This window comes from Caretta caretta, chromosome 1, assembly GCF_965140235.1.
Source record: "Caretta caretta isolate rCarCar2 chromosome 1, rCarCar1.hap1, whole genome shotgun sequence".
Taxonomy (NCBI): domain Eukaryota; kingdom Metazoa; phylum Chordata; order Testudines; family Cheloniidae; genus Caretta; species Caretta caretta.
Window position 1 is genome coordinate 109,274,767 of NC_134206.1, and position 15,375 is coordinate 109,290,141.

The window sequence follows — 15,375 nt, forward strand, 5'->3', positions numbered from 1 at the left end:
TGATGGTCTGAGGTTCCATGGCTCATTGATTGGTTCCTTCAGGCATTGGGTTCATAGGCTGTAGGACATGGCAACACTGAAGTAGAGTCATGGTGCTTATGCACACTATGGATTTGCCCTCATGGCTCATGAGCCCAAATAATGTCCTCTGAAATGCCATGTCTCACTCCTTCATCTCATGATCATGCATGAGATGCTAGCCTGCAGCTTCTCCTCCATCTCCTTGTCCTCCTTTCTTCAGTTCTCCTCAGACTTCTTGTGCTTTTCCAGTCACCTGGAGGAGTCCTTATGCACCTCCATGCATCTCTGATCCTCTGTTGCTTTGACCTCAAATTCTGAAGGCTTTCACTGACAATAAATGACCTCTTAGGTGCCCTTCCTTCCCTCAGTGAGTCTGATACTGTTGTACTTAGTCCTGACAGAGAGATGGAGAAAAGTTTGTGAGTGCCCTTGAATCCCTCATTGTGCACAGCCACAAATAAAATATATCAGAATCTATATCCAGAGAATGCCTTTATCTTTGCTGAGTCTCTTGGCCACCAAATTTTCCCAGGGAAAGAGATGATGAGTAAGGCTAAGATTTCATCATAGAATTTTTTAGTAAAAGTCATGGACAGGTCACGGGCAATAAAGAAAAATTCACAGAAGCCCTTGACCTGTCCCTGACTTACTAAAAATATCTGTGACAAAATGAGGAGCTCTGGAGTCCCTACACTGCCTGCGGCGGCTGCGCAGCGGTGAGGGCCCTGGCTCAGAGCTCTAGGAGCCCCCACCACCCATGGCTCGGAACTCTGGGTGTCCCCCCCGCCTGTGATGGCTCGGAGCTCCGGGTGGGTCTCCACCGCCTGCAACGCCTGGGAGCTCCTTGGCTCAGAGCCCCCTGCTGATCGCAGCAGCATTGAGCTGTGGGGTCCCCGTGCCACCCACAGCAGCTCGGAGCTCTCAGGGGCCCTGCGACCTGTGGCAGCCAGGCACTGTGGGGTATCCCCACTGCCCAGAGTGTCTCAGCGCTCTGGGGGTACCTTGCAACTCCTGGCTGCCGCAGGCGTGGGAGGGACAAAATCATAGCCTTAATGATGAGTTCATTTACCTTTCAACTCTCCCAAAAATTTCTTTTTGAGAAAAGCGGGGAGGGGTGCAGGTCCTGGGAGACAGAGCAGAAATGGTGATTATACTAAACACTTTTCAGGCTGCTGCCACCTTACAAGATGTCATGCCGCTTCAGATACGAGAATGAAAGAAGGACCCATTATTCTAGACCTCAGGGAGATCTTCTGTGTATGCAATGGAAATCTTTCTGTGTCTTGTGACAGATGAATTGATAAGTGCCTGGACAGGGATTGCAAGTTAAAGCAGTGGCAGATGGAGGCTTCCCTTACCAATGAATCTCACAGACTGTCTGGAATTTTTATTAGGTGAATAATTCTATTTTACTACTCTCTCCAGGAGTGGACCAAGTAAGATCAGCAATAAGCCAGATTCTGCACTAATGAGAGGGCGACTTCGCAAGCAGGGGTATTGGATAGAAGTGCCTTTAAGGATTGTGTTACAACAACAAATTACATTTTCTCCGAGATGAGGCCACAAATATTCAACTTTTGCATTAATGTTTTTCCATTAAAAAAAGCTACTGCGTTCAGCCCCTGTAAGCTGCTGCTCCCCCCTCCCCCACTTGTCTGCCATTTGAAGCACCGTGGTAGCAAGAGGGAGGAGGAGATGGGATGGTACACAAGTACAATGGCACAGCATCTGTCCATAAATGAAGCAACAGCTAGGAATAAGCTAAAACCTGCCCAATATTTCATAATATCTGTCATAATAATTGTAATGCTGGCAGACCAGATGCCAGCTAATGCCAAGGTCCCCATGCCTCAATTGAATATTGACAAATACATAGCTGGAATCAGTCTGGCTCACCTTTGTGTTAGTATTGTTAAAATAGGTATTAGAATGATAAGAATGTGTTTAGTGTTTAAACTTCAATGACTGTGAGTTGCTGCATGTATTAATCTCACTTATAACATCTGTATTCCATATTGTAGGAATCATAAGAAGTCACTATTACTTTTAGGTCCTAAATTTAACTTTCCTAAGGTTTCTGCCATCTTTCACAACAGACTAGTGCAGAAGAGAACTGTTTCGAAAGGGAACAGCTTCTGTGGCTGGTGTTGTAGCCCACATATAAACGTCTTTGAACCACGCAGCTAGAAAGTGTTGTTCTGGGGTCAATGGGCCACTAATGATAAAGTATTCTCAAAAGGTAATCTGCGAAATTTAAGAAAAGTGCCAGGTCGCCTACTCCTCTTCCTTTGTGAGGTGTTGGTTCCCACGTCTTTACTATAACCAAACCTGCTTCGGGTCTATGAGGCCCCCAAATAATCTTATGTCTTCCCATACATACCCTCAATATGACCCACCCTACTCCAAATGCTTTGTCAGAATATATAGGGAAAAATTCTGGCTCCAAGAATGAAAGCGGTTGCTGGGGATGGGAAGAAATATAGCTGCTTTGAGACCATACTCTGGCTAATCTTGATCTCATGCATAGCAAGGCCCCTGCTCTGGGCTGACAATTCTTTAAACTGTCCCTGGATCAGCCCCTCAAAATAAACTATTGAGAACTGGTAAGATTTCTGAATGGAGTCAGTGGTTCCTTTTCTCACCACTCCCATTCTCTGGGGCAGATTTTTATATTAAAGGGCCATTTTTACTTCCTTCTATAATAAAGTTACCTTAGATGAACTTAATAATACAAGTTTTGCTTATACTGCCAGAAGCTGTTTACACAGACTGAATTAACACTTCATAATAAGCCAGCCACCTCTGAATTTCTCAAACAATGGACACTTGATTTGAATTTATGTCCTTAACTTTCATATCTTTCCACATGCCAATGCAGAACCTTCTCGTTTACATTTAAAAAGCTGAGCTAAGAAAAATCATCCTTCAATGTATTTTGCTTCCTTTAAATTAAATGATTAGCCAATGTGCATTTGCAGAATTGGGGAATGGGGGGTCCATCAGAACTAGGGCACAGAGCCTCCCAAACACCTTCTGCTAGAACTGTGTGATGATGCGGCTTCCTGGAATATGTCAGCAACCAGTCACTGGAATAAACCATTGGACTAGGGTAGCATTGGAGCAGATTCATTGGCCTCCAAAACCTTCAGTAAAAAGAAGCCTGTAAAGCAGGCAAAGGAGACTTAAAAGGAGAAAATAGGGAATAAACTAATCAAAAAGATTTTTTTTCCTAAGAAACATGGTACACGTAATAACCTAGGGTTACGCCATGAATTCTCTGTAACCAGAGTCACGTTATGGGCCAAATTCAACATGATGGAACATGGCTGGACATGCCGTGAGGACCTTACTCCACCAGAAATATCCTTTTAGATATTGTGACAGACCCAGACTAGTGGGATACAGGAGTCTGGTAGAAGGCAAATATATTGGCCACTGGATGAACAGTTTTCTGTTCCCTGAGTGACCAGAGCAGGGGCTGCCCTAGAACAATCAGGAGTCTGCCAGAACCAATTAAGACAGGCAAGCTAATCAAGACACCTGGAGCCAATTAAGAACTTTCTATATTCAATTATGGCAGGCAGGTTAATCAGGACACCTGGTTTAAAAAGGACCTCCCATCAGTTAGTAGGGGGTTTCACCAGGAGCAGGGAGTGAGAAGGCGTGCTGCTGGAGGAGTGAAGAGTTCAAGCATGATCAAGCTTCAGGAGGAAGATCCTGCAGTGAGGATAAAGAACGTGCTGGGGGGAAGGCAATGGGGAAGTAGCCCAGGGAGTTGTAGCTGTCACGCAGCTGATACAGGGGACATTGTGGACAGCTGCTATCCACAGGGCCCTGGGTTGGAACCCGGTGTAGAGGGTGTGCCTGGGTTCCCCCCCAGCCCCCAACTCCTGATCGGACACAGGAAGAGTTAACCTGGTCTGTGAGAAACACCAGAAGGGAAGGTCTAAATTGGAAAGGGATCTGCCCTGTCCCCGACCCACTAGGTGGGACACGGAGACTGCGGGGATTGTTCTCCATTTCCTCCATGCTGGCCAGTGATGAGGTTAGCTGAGTGGATGCCAGGTTTGAGCCACTAGCAAGAGTGGCCAAACTGAGGGCTGCCGTGAATCTCTGAGGCAAGCAAATCCGCCAATAAGCGCAGGACCCACTGAGGCAGAGGAGGAACTTTGTCACAATATGCATGCAAGTTCTAACATTTTTATTTGTTTTTCATTGTCTTTTTTAATCCTTAAGGAGCCACTTCTGGGACCAAAGCAACACCCTGTCCTTCTATAGCTTCATGATGAGGCAATTTTAAAAAAAAACTGCTCGTCACTCAGGCTTCACATAAAAGACTATGTCATCATACTAATGAGCCAGTCACAAATAGTAATAAACTATCAACATATGCTATTTGCTGAAGCATCCAATGCAATATATGCTAGACAAAAAGATTTAAGGTGGATGAAGCTGACTTGTTGATTCCAGAAGTATTCTCAGTGGTCCTTGCTCACTCTACCTCTCTGTTTTTGCCCACATCCACCTCAGTGTAATAAGTACAGCAGCGTTGCTAGTTCTGGGGATCTTCCTTTAACACTCCTGCTTCCCATTATCCCACCTCATTCAAAAATCCTGTCCTTGATCTTTATACCTATAATGCCTCCCTTACACAAGCGAACTACTCATTAGGCAAATGACTTACCAGAAGATGACTCTTCATTTACATGATAATGTCATTCTGGAAAAGGTGTTACCTGGAACCTTTAGCAATACAAAAGGACAGAACATTGAAATGTATTCATGAAAGTTTGTTTATTCAGAATTACTCTGTAGAAAACCTGGGGCTAAATTAATTAATTGGCCATTAGATTCTTGGCTACACTAGAAAGTTGTACTGCTCTAACTATACCATTATAGTTAAAATGGCACAATCCCTCTAGGGTAGATGCAGTTATATTGGTATAAAGCAGAGGTCCCCAAACTGTGGGGCATGCCCCCCAGGGGTGTGTGGTGGAAGGTTTGGAGGGGCACAGGTGGGGCCCAAGTCAACCCCCACAGGGGGTGTAAAGGGAGCACCACCCAGCTGCCGACCTTGTGCCGGCAGGGGGCCCTGGACCCCAGCCTCAGCCTCGGCCCCCAGCCTTGGTCCTTGGCTGAGGCTCCACTCCCGGCCCTGCCCACCCCCAGCTGTGGCCCCAGCCTTGGCCCCCTTACCCCTGTCCCCATCCCCCTCCAGAATTGGGACCCCGTTCCCAGCCCCGGCTTGGGGGGGGAAGGGTAGGGCAGCAGACAGGGGTAATAGAGATGTGAGTGTGACCCTGAAAAGTTTGGGGACCACTGGTATAAAGGTATATCATAGGTTATACCCAGTGATGAGTTGCCAGAAGCTCAAGAACTGGTTCCTTCACTCGCTCCGGGTCTTCGACGGCACTTTGGCAGCACGTCCTTCAGTCCCTCCGGGTCTTCGGTGGCAATGAAGGACCCGCCGCTGAAGTGCCGCCGAAGGCTCGGAGTGCCGCCAGGTCAGTAAGAATTCACATGGGAGCCTCCCCAGCCGAGAGCTCAGGCGGGACAGACAGGATGGTCCCGCGGGCCCCATCCTTTCCATCTCGCCTGAGCTTCCCCACCCCTTTAACAACCGGTTCTAAACCGGCTTCAAAATTTAACAACCGGTTCGTGTGAACCGGTGTGAACCGGCTCCAGCTCACCACTGGTAATACCTCTAGGGCACCCCATTGGGGTGAGGGTAAACACCTCCAGGTCTGGATTAACCAATGTGCATGTTGTGCATTTGCACAGGGCCCCCATCTCAGGGGGAGGGAGGGGTAAACTGAGTGGTGATGTGTAGCAGTGCCACTTGCTCAAATTTGGCACGGCCATGATGGAGGGGCCAAACCTAGGCAGTGTGGGCTGTGTGAGAGCAGAGAGAGCAGAGCTGGGAGGCCAGGATCAGGAGGAGCCGCCCTAGCCTGGGACAGGAGCACTGAGCCAAGGGGATGCTGGTGAGTGGCCAGGAAGGGCCTCAAAGCAGGGGATGAGGGCTGGAGATGAGTCATTGGTGGGCTATGGGGTGAGTGGGGAGTGTTGCAGGGTGAGGAGTTAGGGCAGGGGTGGCCAACCTGAGCCTGAGAGAGAGCCAGAAGTTACCAATGTACATTGCCAAAGAGTCATAGTAATATGTAATGATTATATATATGTGTGTGTGTATAATATGCCCACACATAATCATTATATAAGTTGATAATGTGTATTTATTATACATTTATAAAGTATAGTTAACGATAATAACAACTTAATCTTTTACTTAGTGGGACTTCTGGCAATCTTTACTTTCAACAATTCCCATGAAGTTTGGTTTGTGATCAGTTGTGTTCACATGCAGCAGTTCTCTTAAGTGGCTATCTATCAAAATGGATCGATGCTTGGATTTCACATGTTTGAGTGTCGAGAAAACAGACTCACAAAGATAGGTCGAGGCAAACATCGAGATTAATTTTAGGACTGCACCTTTGATGTTGGGGTATTTATCCTTTGGTACAGATTTCCAGAAAGTAAGGGTCCCCTCTGTCTTCTGAACAGATTTCAGTCTGTCATATTCCAAAAGTTCTATTATTTCCATCTGGGATGTTGCTTCATCAGTGACTAAAGGGGGCTTCAGACAATTGACTTCAGTACTAAAAGGGTCAATCCGAAATCTGATTTGAGGTCTTTTCTGCTGCAAATCTTGGAATCTTTCCTCAAAACTGTCCTTAAGATTTTTAATCATGCTCACATACCTAGTTGTGCTCCATTTTAGGGGTTCTGTTGCATCTTCTTTTGAACTGGCTTGAAGTTGTGACATTGAGGGAAAGTATGTCAGCTCTCCGTCAAGCATTTGTCTGTGAAACAACTGCAGTTTGTTCATGAATGCAAATACACCTTGCACTAGATCAGACAGCAACTGGAATTCTCCTTGTAAGTCCATGTTAGTTTATCCAAATGTAGCAGCATGTCTGCAAGAAATGCCAAGTCTAGAACCCATCCAGGTTCTGTAAGCTCAGGGTGTATTCTGTGCTTCTCCTCATAAACAATTTTACTGGTTCCAGGAGCTCAAAAAAAAACAGGAAATAACTTTACCTCTTGAGAGCCATCAAAGTGTACAGTGAAATGGCAAATTGGCAGGGGAGTCGTCTTCATCCAGTTCTTCAATTAGATTTTGAAATTGTCTGTGATTGAGTGCATTTGAGAGAATGAATTTCACAATGTGAAAAACAGGTTTCATGACGTGATGAAATTTGAGATTTTTGATACCAGTTGCTCCTGATGAATAATACAGTGAAATGTCCAAAATTCGGGAAAGCTCTCGTCAGACTTACAAAGCCCTACTAATCCATTCGCAAATCCCCTCCTGGATGGAGCCCCGTCCATTGCAATGGCAGTGAGCTTCTGTAAAAGCAAGTGGTTTTTTGTAACTACCAACATCAGTGCTGCCTTTAAATCTCGTCCACAAGTTCTGTCCTTTAGTGACACAATATCAAGGAGTTCGTCCCTTACAACACAGTCGTCAGACACAGTGCAGACAAATACTGATAATAAGGTTTATCCTGTGCATGGCACGACTCATCCAAAGCAATGCTCAGATACTCACACTGCTGAAGTTGCAAGTGCAATTGCGATTCAATGTCACAGTTCAGGTCGGAGATTCTGATAGGGCTGCTGGTTGGTGCTGAGCATCCTCCATTTCCCCCCCAAAGTTGGCTCCTAGCAGGAGTCGTATTATCTTCTGAAGAGCCGCATGCAGCTCCGGAGCCACAAGTTGGCTGCCCCTGGGTTAGGGGCAAGTGGAGGATGTTGGGGGAGATGGGGTGAGTTGTGGGGGTAATGAAGGATGTCAGGGACAGTGGGGTGAGTTGTGAGGGCTGCGTGGGGAATAGGGGATTCTGGGGATACTGGAGTTGGGATGTTGGGAGCTGAGGATGGTGGGGTGAGATGCGTGGGATGTATATGAGGGCTGCTGGTATGTGCGGGGGCTGTCAGGATTAGCAGGGCTGGGAGAGGGTGTTGGACAGGCATTTGGAGGTCTGTGTATGGAGAGGGGTGGGGTGGGAGAGGCATTCAGAGGTCTGTGTGGGCTGATGTATGGGTGGGTTACGAGTGGTATTTGGGAGTCTGTGTGTGGGGTGGGAAGAGAGGGGCATTCAGGGGTCTGTGTGTGGGGTGGGGTATGTTTGGAGCAGGAGCACTTTGCTATCTAGTTTATGGAAGGTGGGGGCCCCAATTACTATAGTGCACAGGGTCCCATAATTTTTTAATCTGACCCTAGGAACCTCTCTCATCCCAGACATACTTCCTTGTATGTAGACATCACTGTAGTGCCAGTTTGGAGTCCAGGATGTGTTCCTCCCGCAGTAAGTCCTAGAAACACAGCTCCTTCTCTTCTGAGCATAACAGCAGCCCAAAACAAAAAAGGGAAACAAAAAATAATCCTGCAGGCCACAAGACAATCCGGGCTCACCCCACTGTTCCCTGCAAGGCAAAAGATAAATCTCTATGAAGGGGATCTGGGTTCCTAGAAACTCTGTGTGTCTGAGGAGCCCAGGCTGAACACCTTGGGCTCCAAAAGGGAAAACAGAGTAAAGAAGGTCCCACTATCCTCTCCACACGGTCCAGGCGGCTAAGGCCCTTCAGCAGCTTTCCTGGTAGGCAGTCCTAGCTCCGTGGGGCTAGGAAGCTAGAGCTCTAAGTCTAGCTGGGTACGTCTACACAGCAACTAGACACCTGTGGCTGGCCCTTGCTAGCTGACTCAGGCTCGGGCTGCGGGGCTGTTTCATTGCAGTGTAGACTCCTGGGCTCAGGCTCAGGCTGGGGCCCGGGCTCTAGGACCCTGTGAGGTGAGAGGGCTCTGAGCCTGAGCCCAGAAGTCTACATAGCAATGAAACAGGCCCGCAACCCGAGCCCCATGAGCAGGGCCAGGTTTACAATGGCGCCAGTGGCTCCATGGAGCTGGGTCCATGCTCAGAAGGGGCCCTGGCCTGCTCCGCTTGCACTGCGCCCTGAGACCCCACTGGCTCCCCCCACCCACTACTTGCTCCTGTTGGCCTGCCCGCCGGCCGACCAAGAGCTCCTCTCTGCCCCCTGGCCCCACCCCCTGCTTCTCTCTGCCCCCTGGCCGGACCCCTGTGCACCTCCAGCTGTGGGCAGTCTCTGCTTCCCACCACCTGTGGGGCCCTGCCTGTCCCCTCGGAGCTGAGCCGCTTGGGACTGGTGCAGAAGCCTGGCCAGTCTCAGCCAGCTATGAGGAGGGACAGTGCTGGGGGGCTTGGCTGGTGTGTCTTGAGGGAGCCCAGCAGGGGCAGGCCCTGGCCTGGTTGATCGCGCCACTCCCGAGGGGCCGGAGCGATTCCCATCCCTGGTTGTGCTGCCGGCTCATCCCAGCAGACAGTCGCCTCCCAGCAGGGTTGGTGAATGTGGCCGGGAGGCAAGGCGTGGAGGAGTGGTGGGCTGTGAAGGGGTGGGGAAGAGCTGTGTGTGTTGGGGCACTCGGGAGTGCGGGTTCTGTGCAGGGGGGGGTGGAGCTGTGGGCAGGGGTGGTGTGCAGGGCGCTGTGCATTTGTGTGTAGGGATCTGTGGGGGGCTGGGCATAGGGAGTAGGGGGGATGTTGGGCGGGGGGGCTGTGTGGCGCAGCATGGGCCCACCCCCGGAGGGGAAGGGGCATGCTGGCAGCACAGGGCCGGGTGCGCCACTCTGCGTCTGGCAACTGCTGGTTTGTAAATAGTGCCCTTATGCTGGGCGGAGCGGGGCTGCCCCTGCCATGCCATGACCTATTGCCCCTGGCTGGCCCCTCGCTCTGGGGACTGACCTCCCCATGCCATGCTACATTGCCTCCATGGGGGCCCACAAATATATTTGGTGCCAGGCCCACAAAAGATTAATACGGCCCTGTCCATGAGCCCAAGCTGGCTGGCGTGGGCCAGCCGTGGGTTTTTCTTTGCTGTGTAGACATACTCTTGCACACTTTAAAAGATGGATTCTGGATGAGTCCATCTCAAAACAGGACAAATAGTAAACTTGATTTAAGACTACGAATGGGTTAAAAAAGCCAAACTGGATTAAAAAGGGGAAGAGAAGAGAGAGATTTATGTTATACTTCATGACAGAGAATATATCCATATGTATATATTTGTGCAATTACTACCCAACAGAGATAACAAATCAACAACCCAGGAGACTGAAATCTTAAATCTCTCCGTAAAAGATATGCCACAGGCAGCAGCACGTGTTTCTCCCATGCTCACTAATCAAAGTGCCTCAATCCAGTATTGGAGGCACCATTCTTGTGGGGAAGAATGTAGTTCTGTCTTCACGCTCATTCATCCTTTAGCCCTTCTGGTGCAATGCATTACTGGTGTAAATTGAATTACTTCTGTGGACGTAAACCAAGGATGACCCCTGGTTTCTAATACCAACATTCATAGTAGAACAATTGTTACTAATTAAGTTTATCTTGTCTGAGTATGACATATAGCAGAGAGACAAGGTGGGTGAGGTAATATCTTTTATTGGACCATCGTCTGTTGTGAGAGAGACAAGCTTTTGAGCCACACAGAGCTCTTCTTCAGGCCTGGGAAAAGTACACCCAGCATCACAGCAAAATAGAACATGAAACAGATTGTTTATCATAAGTAGTTAGAACATATTGTAAGGGACTATTCAAAGTAGCAGTTTTAATCCTGATACTGATTTGATTTAACAATTTAACATATTCTCATTAGTAAATGAGATATAATATCAGTACACAGTTCAACTGTCAACAGTGCAGGCAATCCTTGTGAAAAACAACCAGAAAGGGCACAACTCTGCTCTCAGTTACACTGCTCAAAATATACAAATTATTAAACAGAACGGCTGTGAAATCTCAAAGACTAAACTGACATTATTCCCCGGCCAATGAACTTACACTAAGTATATCTTCTGTAGAAATACACTTCTTGATCTGGTAGCAATATATTCCTAGTCAAAATCCTTAGTACTACATATGTTAGTAATTAACATTTGGATTGTCTACATCTTTTTTCATCACTTTTCCTTGCTTTGTTTTCAGCAATAATGTTATGAAGATGTCAGTACTGGTCATCTGAAATTATTTAACAGTAAACGCATTCTTTGATTGCAAATCAGGCTACTGAGCATAGGCAGAGTAGTTTAACCAGACAAAGAGAAAGGGGCTTTCTTTGATCTCAGTAGAAAAACTCCCTTTGATCAATCAGGTAGACAGTGAGAAAGATAAAGTGTTTGATTGAAGTCAGTGGCTGTAGGATAAGGCCCAAAGAACCTTAGCTTTTACCTGGCTCCTTTTAAGTGGGCCCAATTCAAAGTGAGTGAATATCCAGTTTGATCTTAAACTGCCTTAATGTCAAAAACACATATTAGGATTCCCGCTTCAGTAAAGGGATTATGTTATGTTAGAGCAAAATTGATGGCTGGGACCAAGTTAATAACTGAACAAATGAATTAGATCCTGGGTGAGATCATTTAAAATATGACCAATGTTTGAGCTAGTGTGTATGTTTATTTGGCAAATCTGATAAAATACTTTAGCAGCAGGAAGGATTAAATTTTGTTATGCTGAAGGGTATTAATAGCCGCCAACAAGCAGGCCTTTGATCTGCAGACCTTGTAAAAGCTAATAGGTGTGCTAACCATCCTTCTTTCAGGCTAAATGGAAGAAGCATTAAGCCCCTTTATGAAGAGAGATAGCTTACTCCTTGGGGCACTCTGTGCCAAAAAATTAAAAATTCTGCGCAAAATATTTTAAAATTCTGCTAAATTGTGCAAATTTTATTTGTCAAAATAGCAGTACATAATCATGCCAGTTTCAATTATTTTGGTAATTTATTTCAAAATACCTGTCAGCAACTATGTCTGTAACAATACAGACAAACACAAAAATTCCCCCAGGAGTAGAGAGTTAAAGAAACCCTTGTGACAACCAATTCCTGTTTCTCTGCCCCCTTCGGCCCCCACAGAGCCCAGCTGAGGGCCCAGACACCCACAACCCCTTCCCTCAAGAGCCTACCTGTGGGCCCTCTCAGCCAATACACCCAACCCTCCTCCTCCCCAGAGCTTAACCATGGGGGCTCCCAGCCCATATACCTGCATCCCCTCTCCTTCCCCCCATGAGCCCAGCTGCAGGGCCCCCCTTACCCAGACACCCGTCCTCCTCTCCCCTGGAGCCCAGGGATCCAGAGGGAAAAACTTCCTGATACTCAGTTCCAGGCTTACACAGTTTCCTGATGACAGGTTTCAGAGTGGCAGCAGTGTTAGTCTGTATCAGCAAAAACAACGAGGAGTCTTTGTGGCACCTTAGAGACTAGCAAATTTATTTGAAAATAAGCTTTCATGGGCTAGATCACACTTCGTCAGATGCATGGAGTGGAATGTGTTGAACCGCTTCCTAGCAACTAAAAAAGATGCAGTGTGCCCGATTATGATAGTTTGGCCAGAAAAATTTATAAGACTAATTTATGACCTTTGAAATGGACATAGAGTTTATGCTCTCGTTATTTGGGGAAGGATGGCCTTGTGGCTTAAGCATATGACTACAAATCAGAAGATCTGGGTTCACTTCCTAGCTTTCCCTCAGAATTCCTACAGGACTTTGGGCAACCTACAGAACCTTTTGAAAATTCTGGCCATAATCTCATTGTCCCTTAGTTTCTCCATGTATATAAAATGGGGATAATATTTCCCAATTTCACAGTCAATTTGTGAAAATGGATTCATAAATGTTTTTAAAAAGCATTGATTTCCACCAATGGAAATGACTATATAAGTGGAAGTTTATTTATATTTATTAATTATTATTACTATTATTATACTGATTGGACCAGATCCTCATGTAGGCCCTGATCCTACAAACATTAGGGTGAATCTACAGTGCAGCTGGAAGTGTGCTTCTAGCATTGGTAAAGACACATTAAAACCAGCAGTGCAGTCACGGGTAGCATCAGCATCAGCTTGGGCTGACTGCCTGAGTACAAACTCACCTGGACCCCCTTGGTACCAACTTAAGTGTCTAGCCTGAGCCACTGCCCATTCTACCCCGCCAGCTGCACTGCTATTTTTAGAACTTTAGCAGAGCTAGTGTGTATCTGCCTACCTGAGCTGAGAAGCACCCTCCAAGCTACAATGTAGACATACCCATTATCTCCTCATGGTAATAATGTTAAATGGGTGCATGTTTGCAGGATCTGGGCCCTAGTGTAAATTGTGTCAATGAATCTACACCAATTTATGCCACTAGAAGATCTGCCCCATCATTTTGAGTGTCTCTGTATTAGTTGAATTTAAAGTTTTTGGGGTGTTTTGTTGTTGTTTTTCAAGGCAGGGGCCATATTTTCCCTATATGTGTGTACAGTACGTAGAACAGTGAGGCTCTGATCACTGATACGCTATCAAAATACAAATAAATAATAAATAAAATCTAGTCATTGACCCTATTATAAAGCTGCCTTCTATGACTCAACAGTATGAGTACCAACCACAGGGCAGACTGTGAAGAACCAGGGCACAAATCCCAAATTGGTTGTGAATTCTATATGTAGATTTTGCCAACAAATTATCAAGTGTAATCTCATCAGCCACTATAACAGCCTAAACATGAAGTCTATTGACATCTCAATCTGGGACAGTTACTCAGATTTGTCACCTAAAAAGAAGGGCTCAGGTATAGGAATCTCCTTCACATCCTCTGCAGTGAAGACCAAAGCAAAGAATTCATTTAGCTTCTTCGCAATGGCCTTGTCTTCCTTGAGTGCTCCTTTAGCACCTTGACAGGTTTCAGAGTAGCAGCCGTGTTAGTCTGTATTAGCAAAAAGAAAAGGAGTACTAATGGCACCTTAGAGACTAACCAATTTATTTGAGCATCTTGGTCATCCATTGGTCCCACTTACTGTTTGGCAGGCTTCCTACTTCTGACGTACTTAAAAAACTTTTTGCTGTCAGTTTTTGGGTCTTTTTCTATTTACTCTTCATATTCCTTTTTGGCCTGCCTAATTCTACTTTTAAACTTGGCTTGCCAGAGTTTATGCTGGTTTCTATTTTCCGCAGTAGGATTTGACTTCCAATTTTTAAAGGATGCCTTTTTGCCTCTAACAGCCTCTCTGTTGTTTAGACTTGGTGGCATTTTGTTTTGGTCCTCTTACTATTTTTTTAAAATTTGGGATATACATTTAATTTGAGTTTCTATTGTGGTGTTTTTAAAAAGTTTGCAGGCATTTCATTCTTGTGACTGTTCCTTTTAATTTCCATTTCACTAGTTTCCTCATTTTTGTGTAGTTCCCCTTTTCTAAAGTTAAATGCTACTGTGGTGGGCTTCTTTGGTATTTGCCCTCCAGCCCAGAGATGTTAAATTTATTTATATTATGGTCGCTATTACCTAGCTAATGGTTCAACTATATCCATCTCTTTGACCAGATCCTGTGCTCCATTTTGGATTAAATCAAGAATTGCCTCTCCCCTTGTGGTTGCATGACTAGCTGCTCCAAGAAGCAGTCATTTATGGTGTCTGGAAACTTTATCTCTGCATCCCGTCCTGAGGTGACATGTACCCAGTCAATATGGGGATAGTTGAAATCCCCATTATTATTAAGTTTCCTAGTTTTATAGCCTCTCTAATCACCCTGAGCATTTCACAATCACCATCACCATCCTAGTCAGGTGGTTGGTAGTATATTCCGTGTGTTATACTCTTATTATTCCAGCATGGAATTTCTATCCATAGCGATTCTATGGGACAGTTTGAGTCATTTATGATTTTTACTGTATTTGTCTCTATATTTTTCTTTACATCTGAAGAAGTGAGTTTTTACCCACAAAAGCTTATGCCCAAATAAATCTGTTAGTCTTTAAGGTGCCACCGGTCTCCTTGTTGTTTTTGTGGTTACAGACTAACACAGCTCCTCCCTGATACTTGACAACCTACTTTGTCATTCCTATATATTTTGTACCCTGGTATTAACCTGTCATTATTCCACCAAGTTTGTGTGATCCCAATTATATCAATATCCTCATTTAATACCAGGCACTCAAGTTCACCCATTTTAGTATTTAGCCTTCTAGCATTTGTATACAAGCACCTGTAAAATTTATCACTTTTTAGTTGTCTGCCTTCATGTGATGTAATTGAATGGGACTCTTTTTCATTTGACTGTTTCGGTTCAGTTCCTAACTGTACTTTATCAACTTCTATTCTCTCCTCTTTACTAGATAAAGAGAGAGAGAGAGAGAGAGAAATCCCCGTTAATATATCCTCCCTTATAAGGTGCTTCTGTCTGAACCGTGTGCTCCTCTGTTCCTGTCAGCTCTCCCCCAGCCCTTGGTTTAAAAACTGC

General features: G+C 45.8%; 1 long non-coding RNA gene across 1 annotated transcript; it reads right to left on the reverse strand.

Annotated features, from left to right (window-relative positions):
• Positions 1-227: 227 nt before the first annotated feature.
• On the reverse strand, positions 228-8,417 carry LOC125628604 (uncharacterized). The gene is made up of 3 exons (XR_007354258.1): positions 8,330-8,417; positions 4,706-4,764; positions 228-415 (listed from the first exon to the last, which is right to left on the reverse strand). It is a non-coding gene; the product is annotated as an uncharacterized LOC125628604 (long non-coding RNA).
• Positions 8,418-15,375: the final 6,958 nt, after the last annotated feature.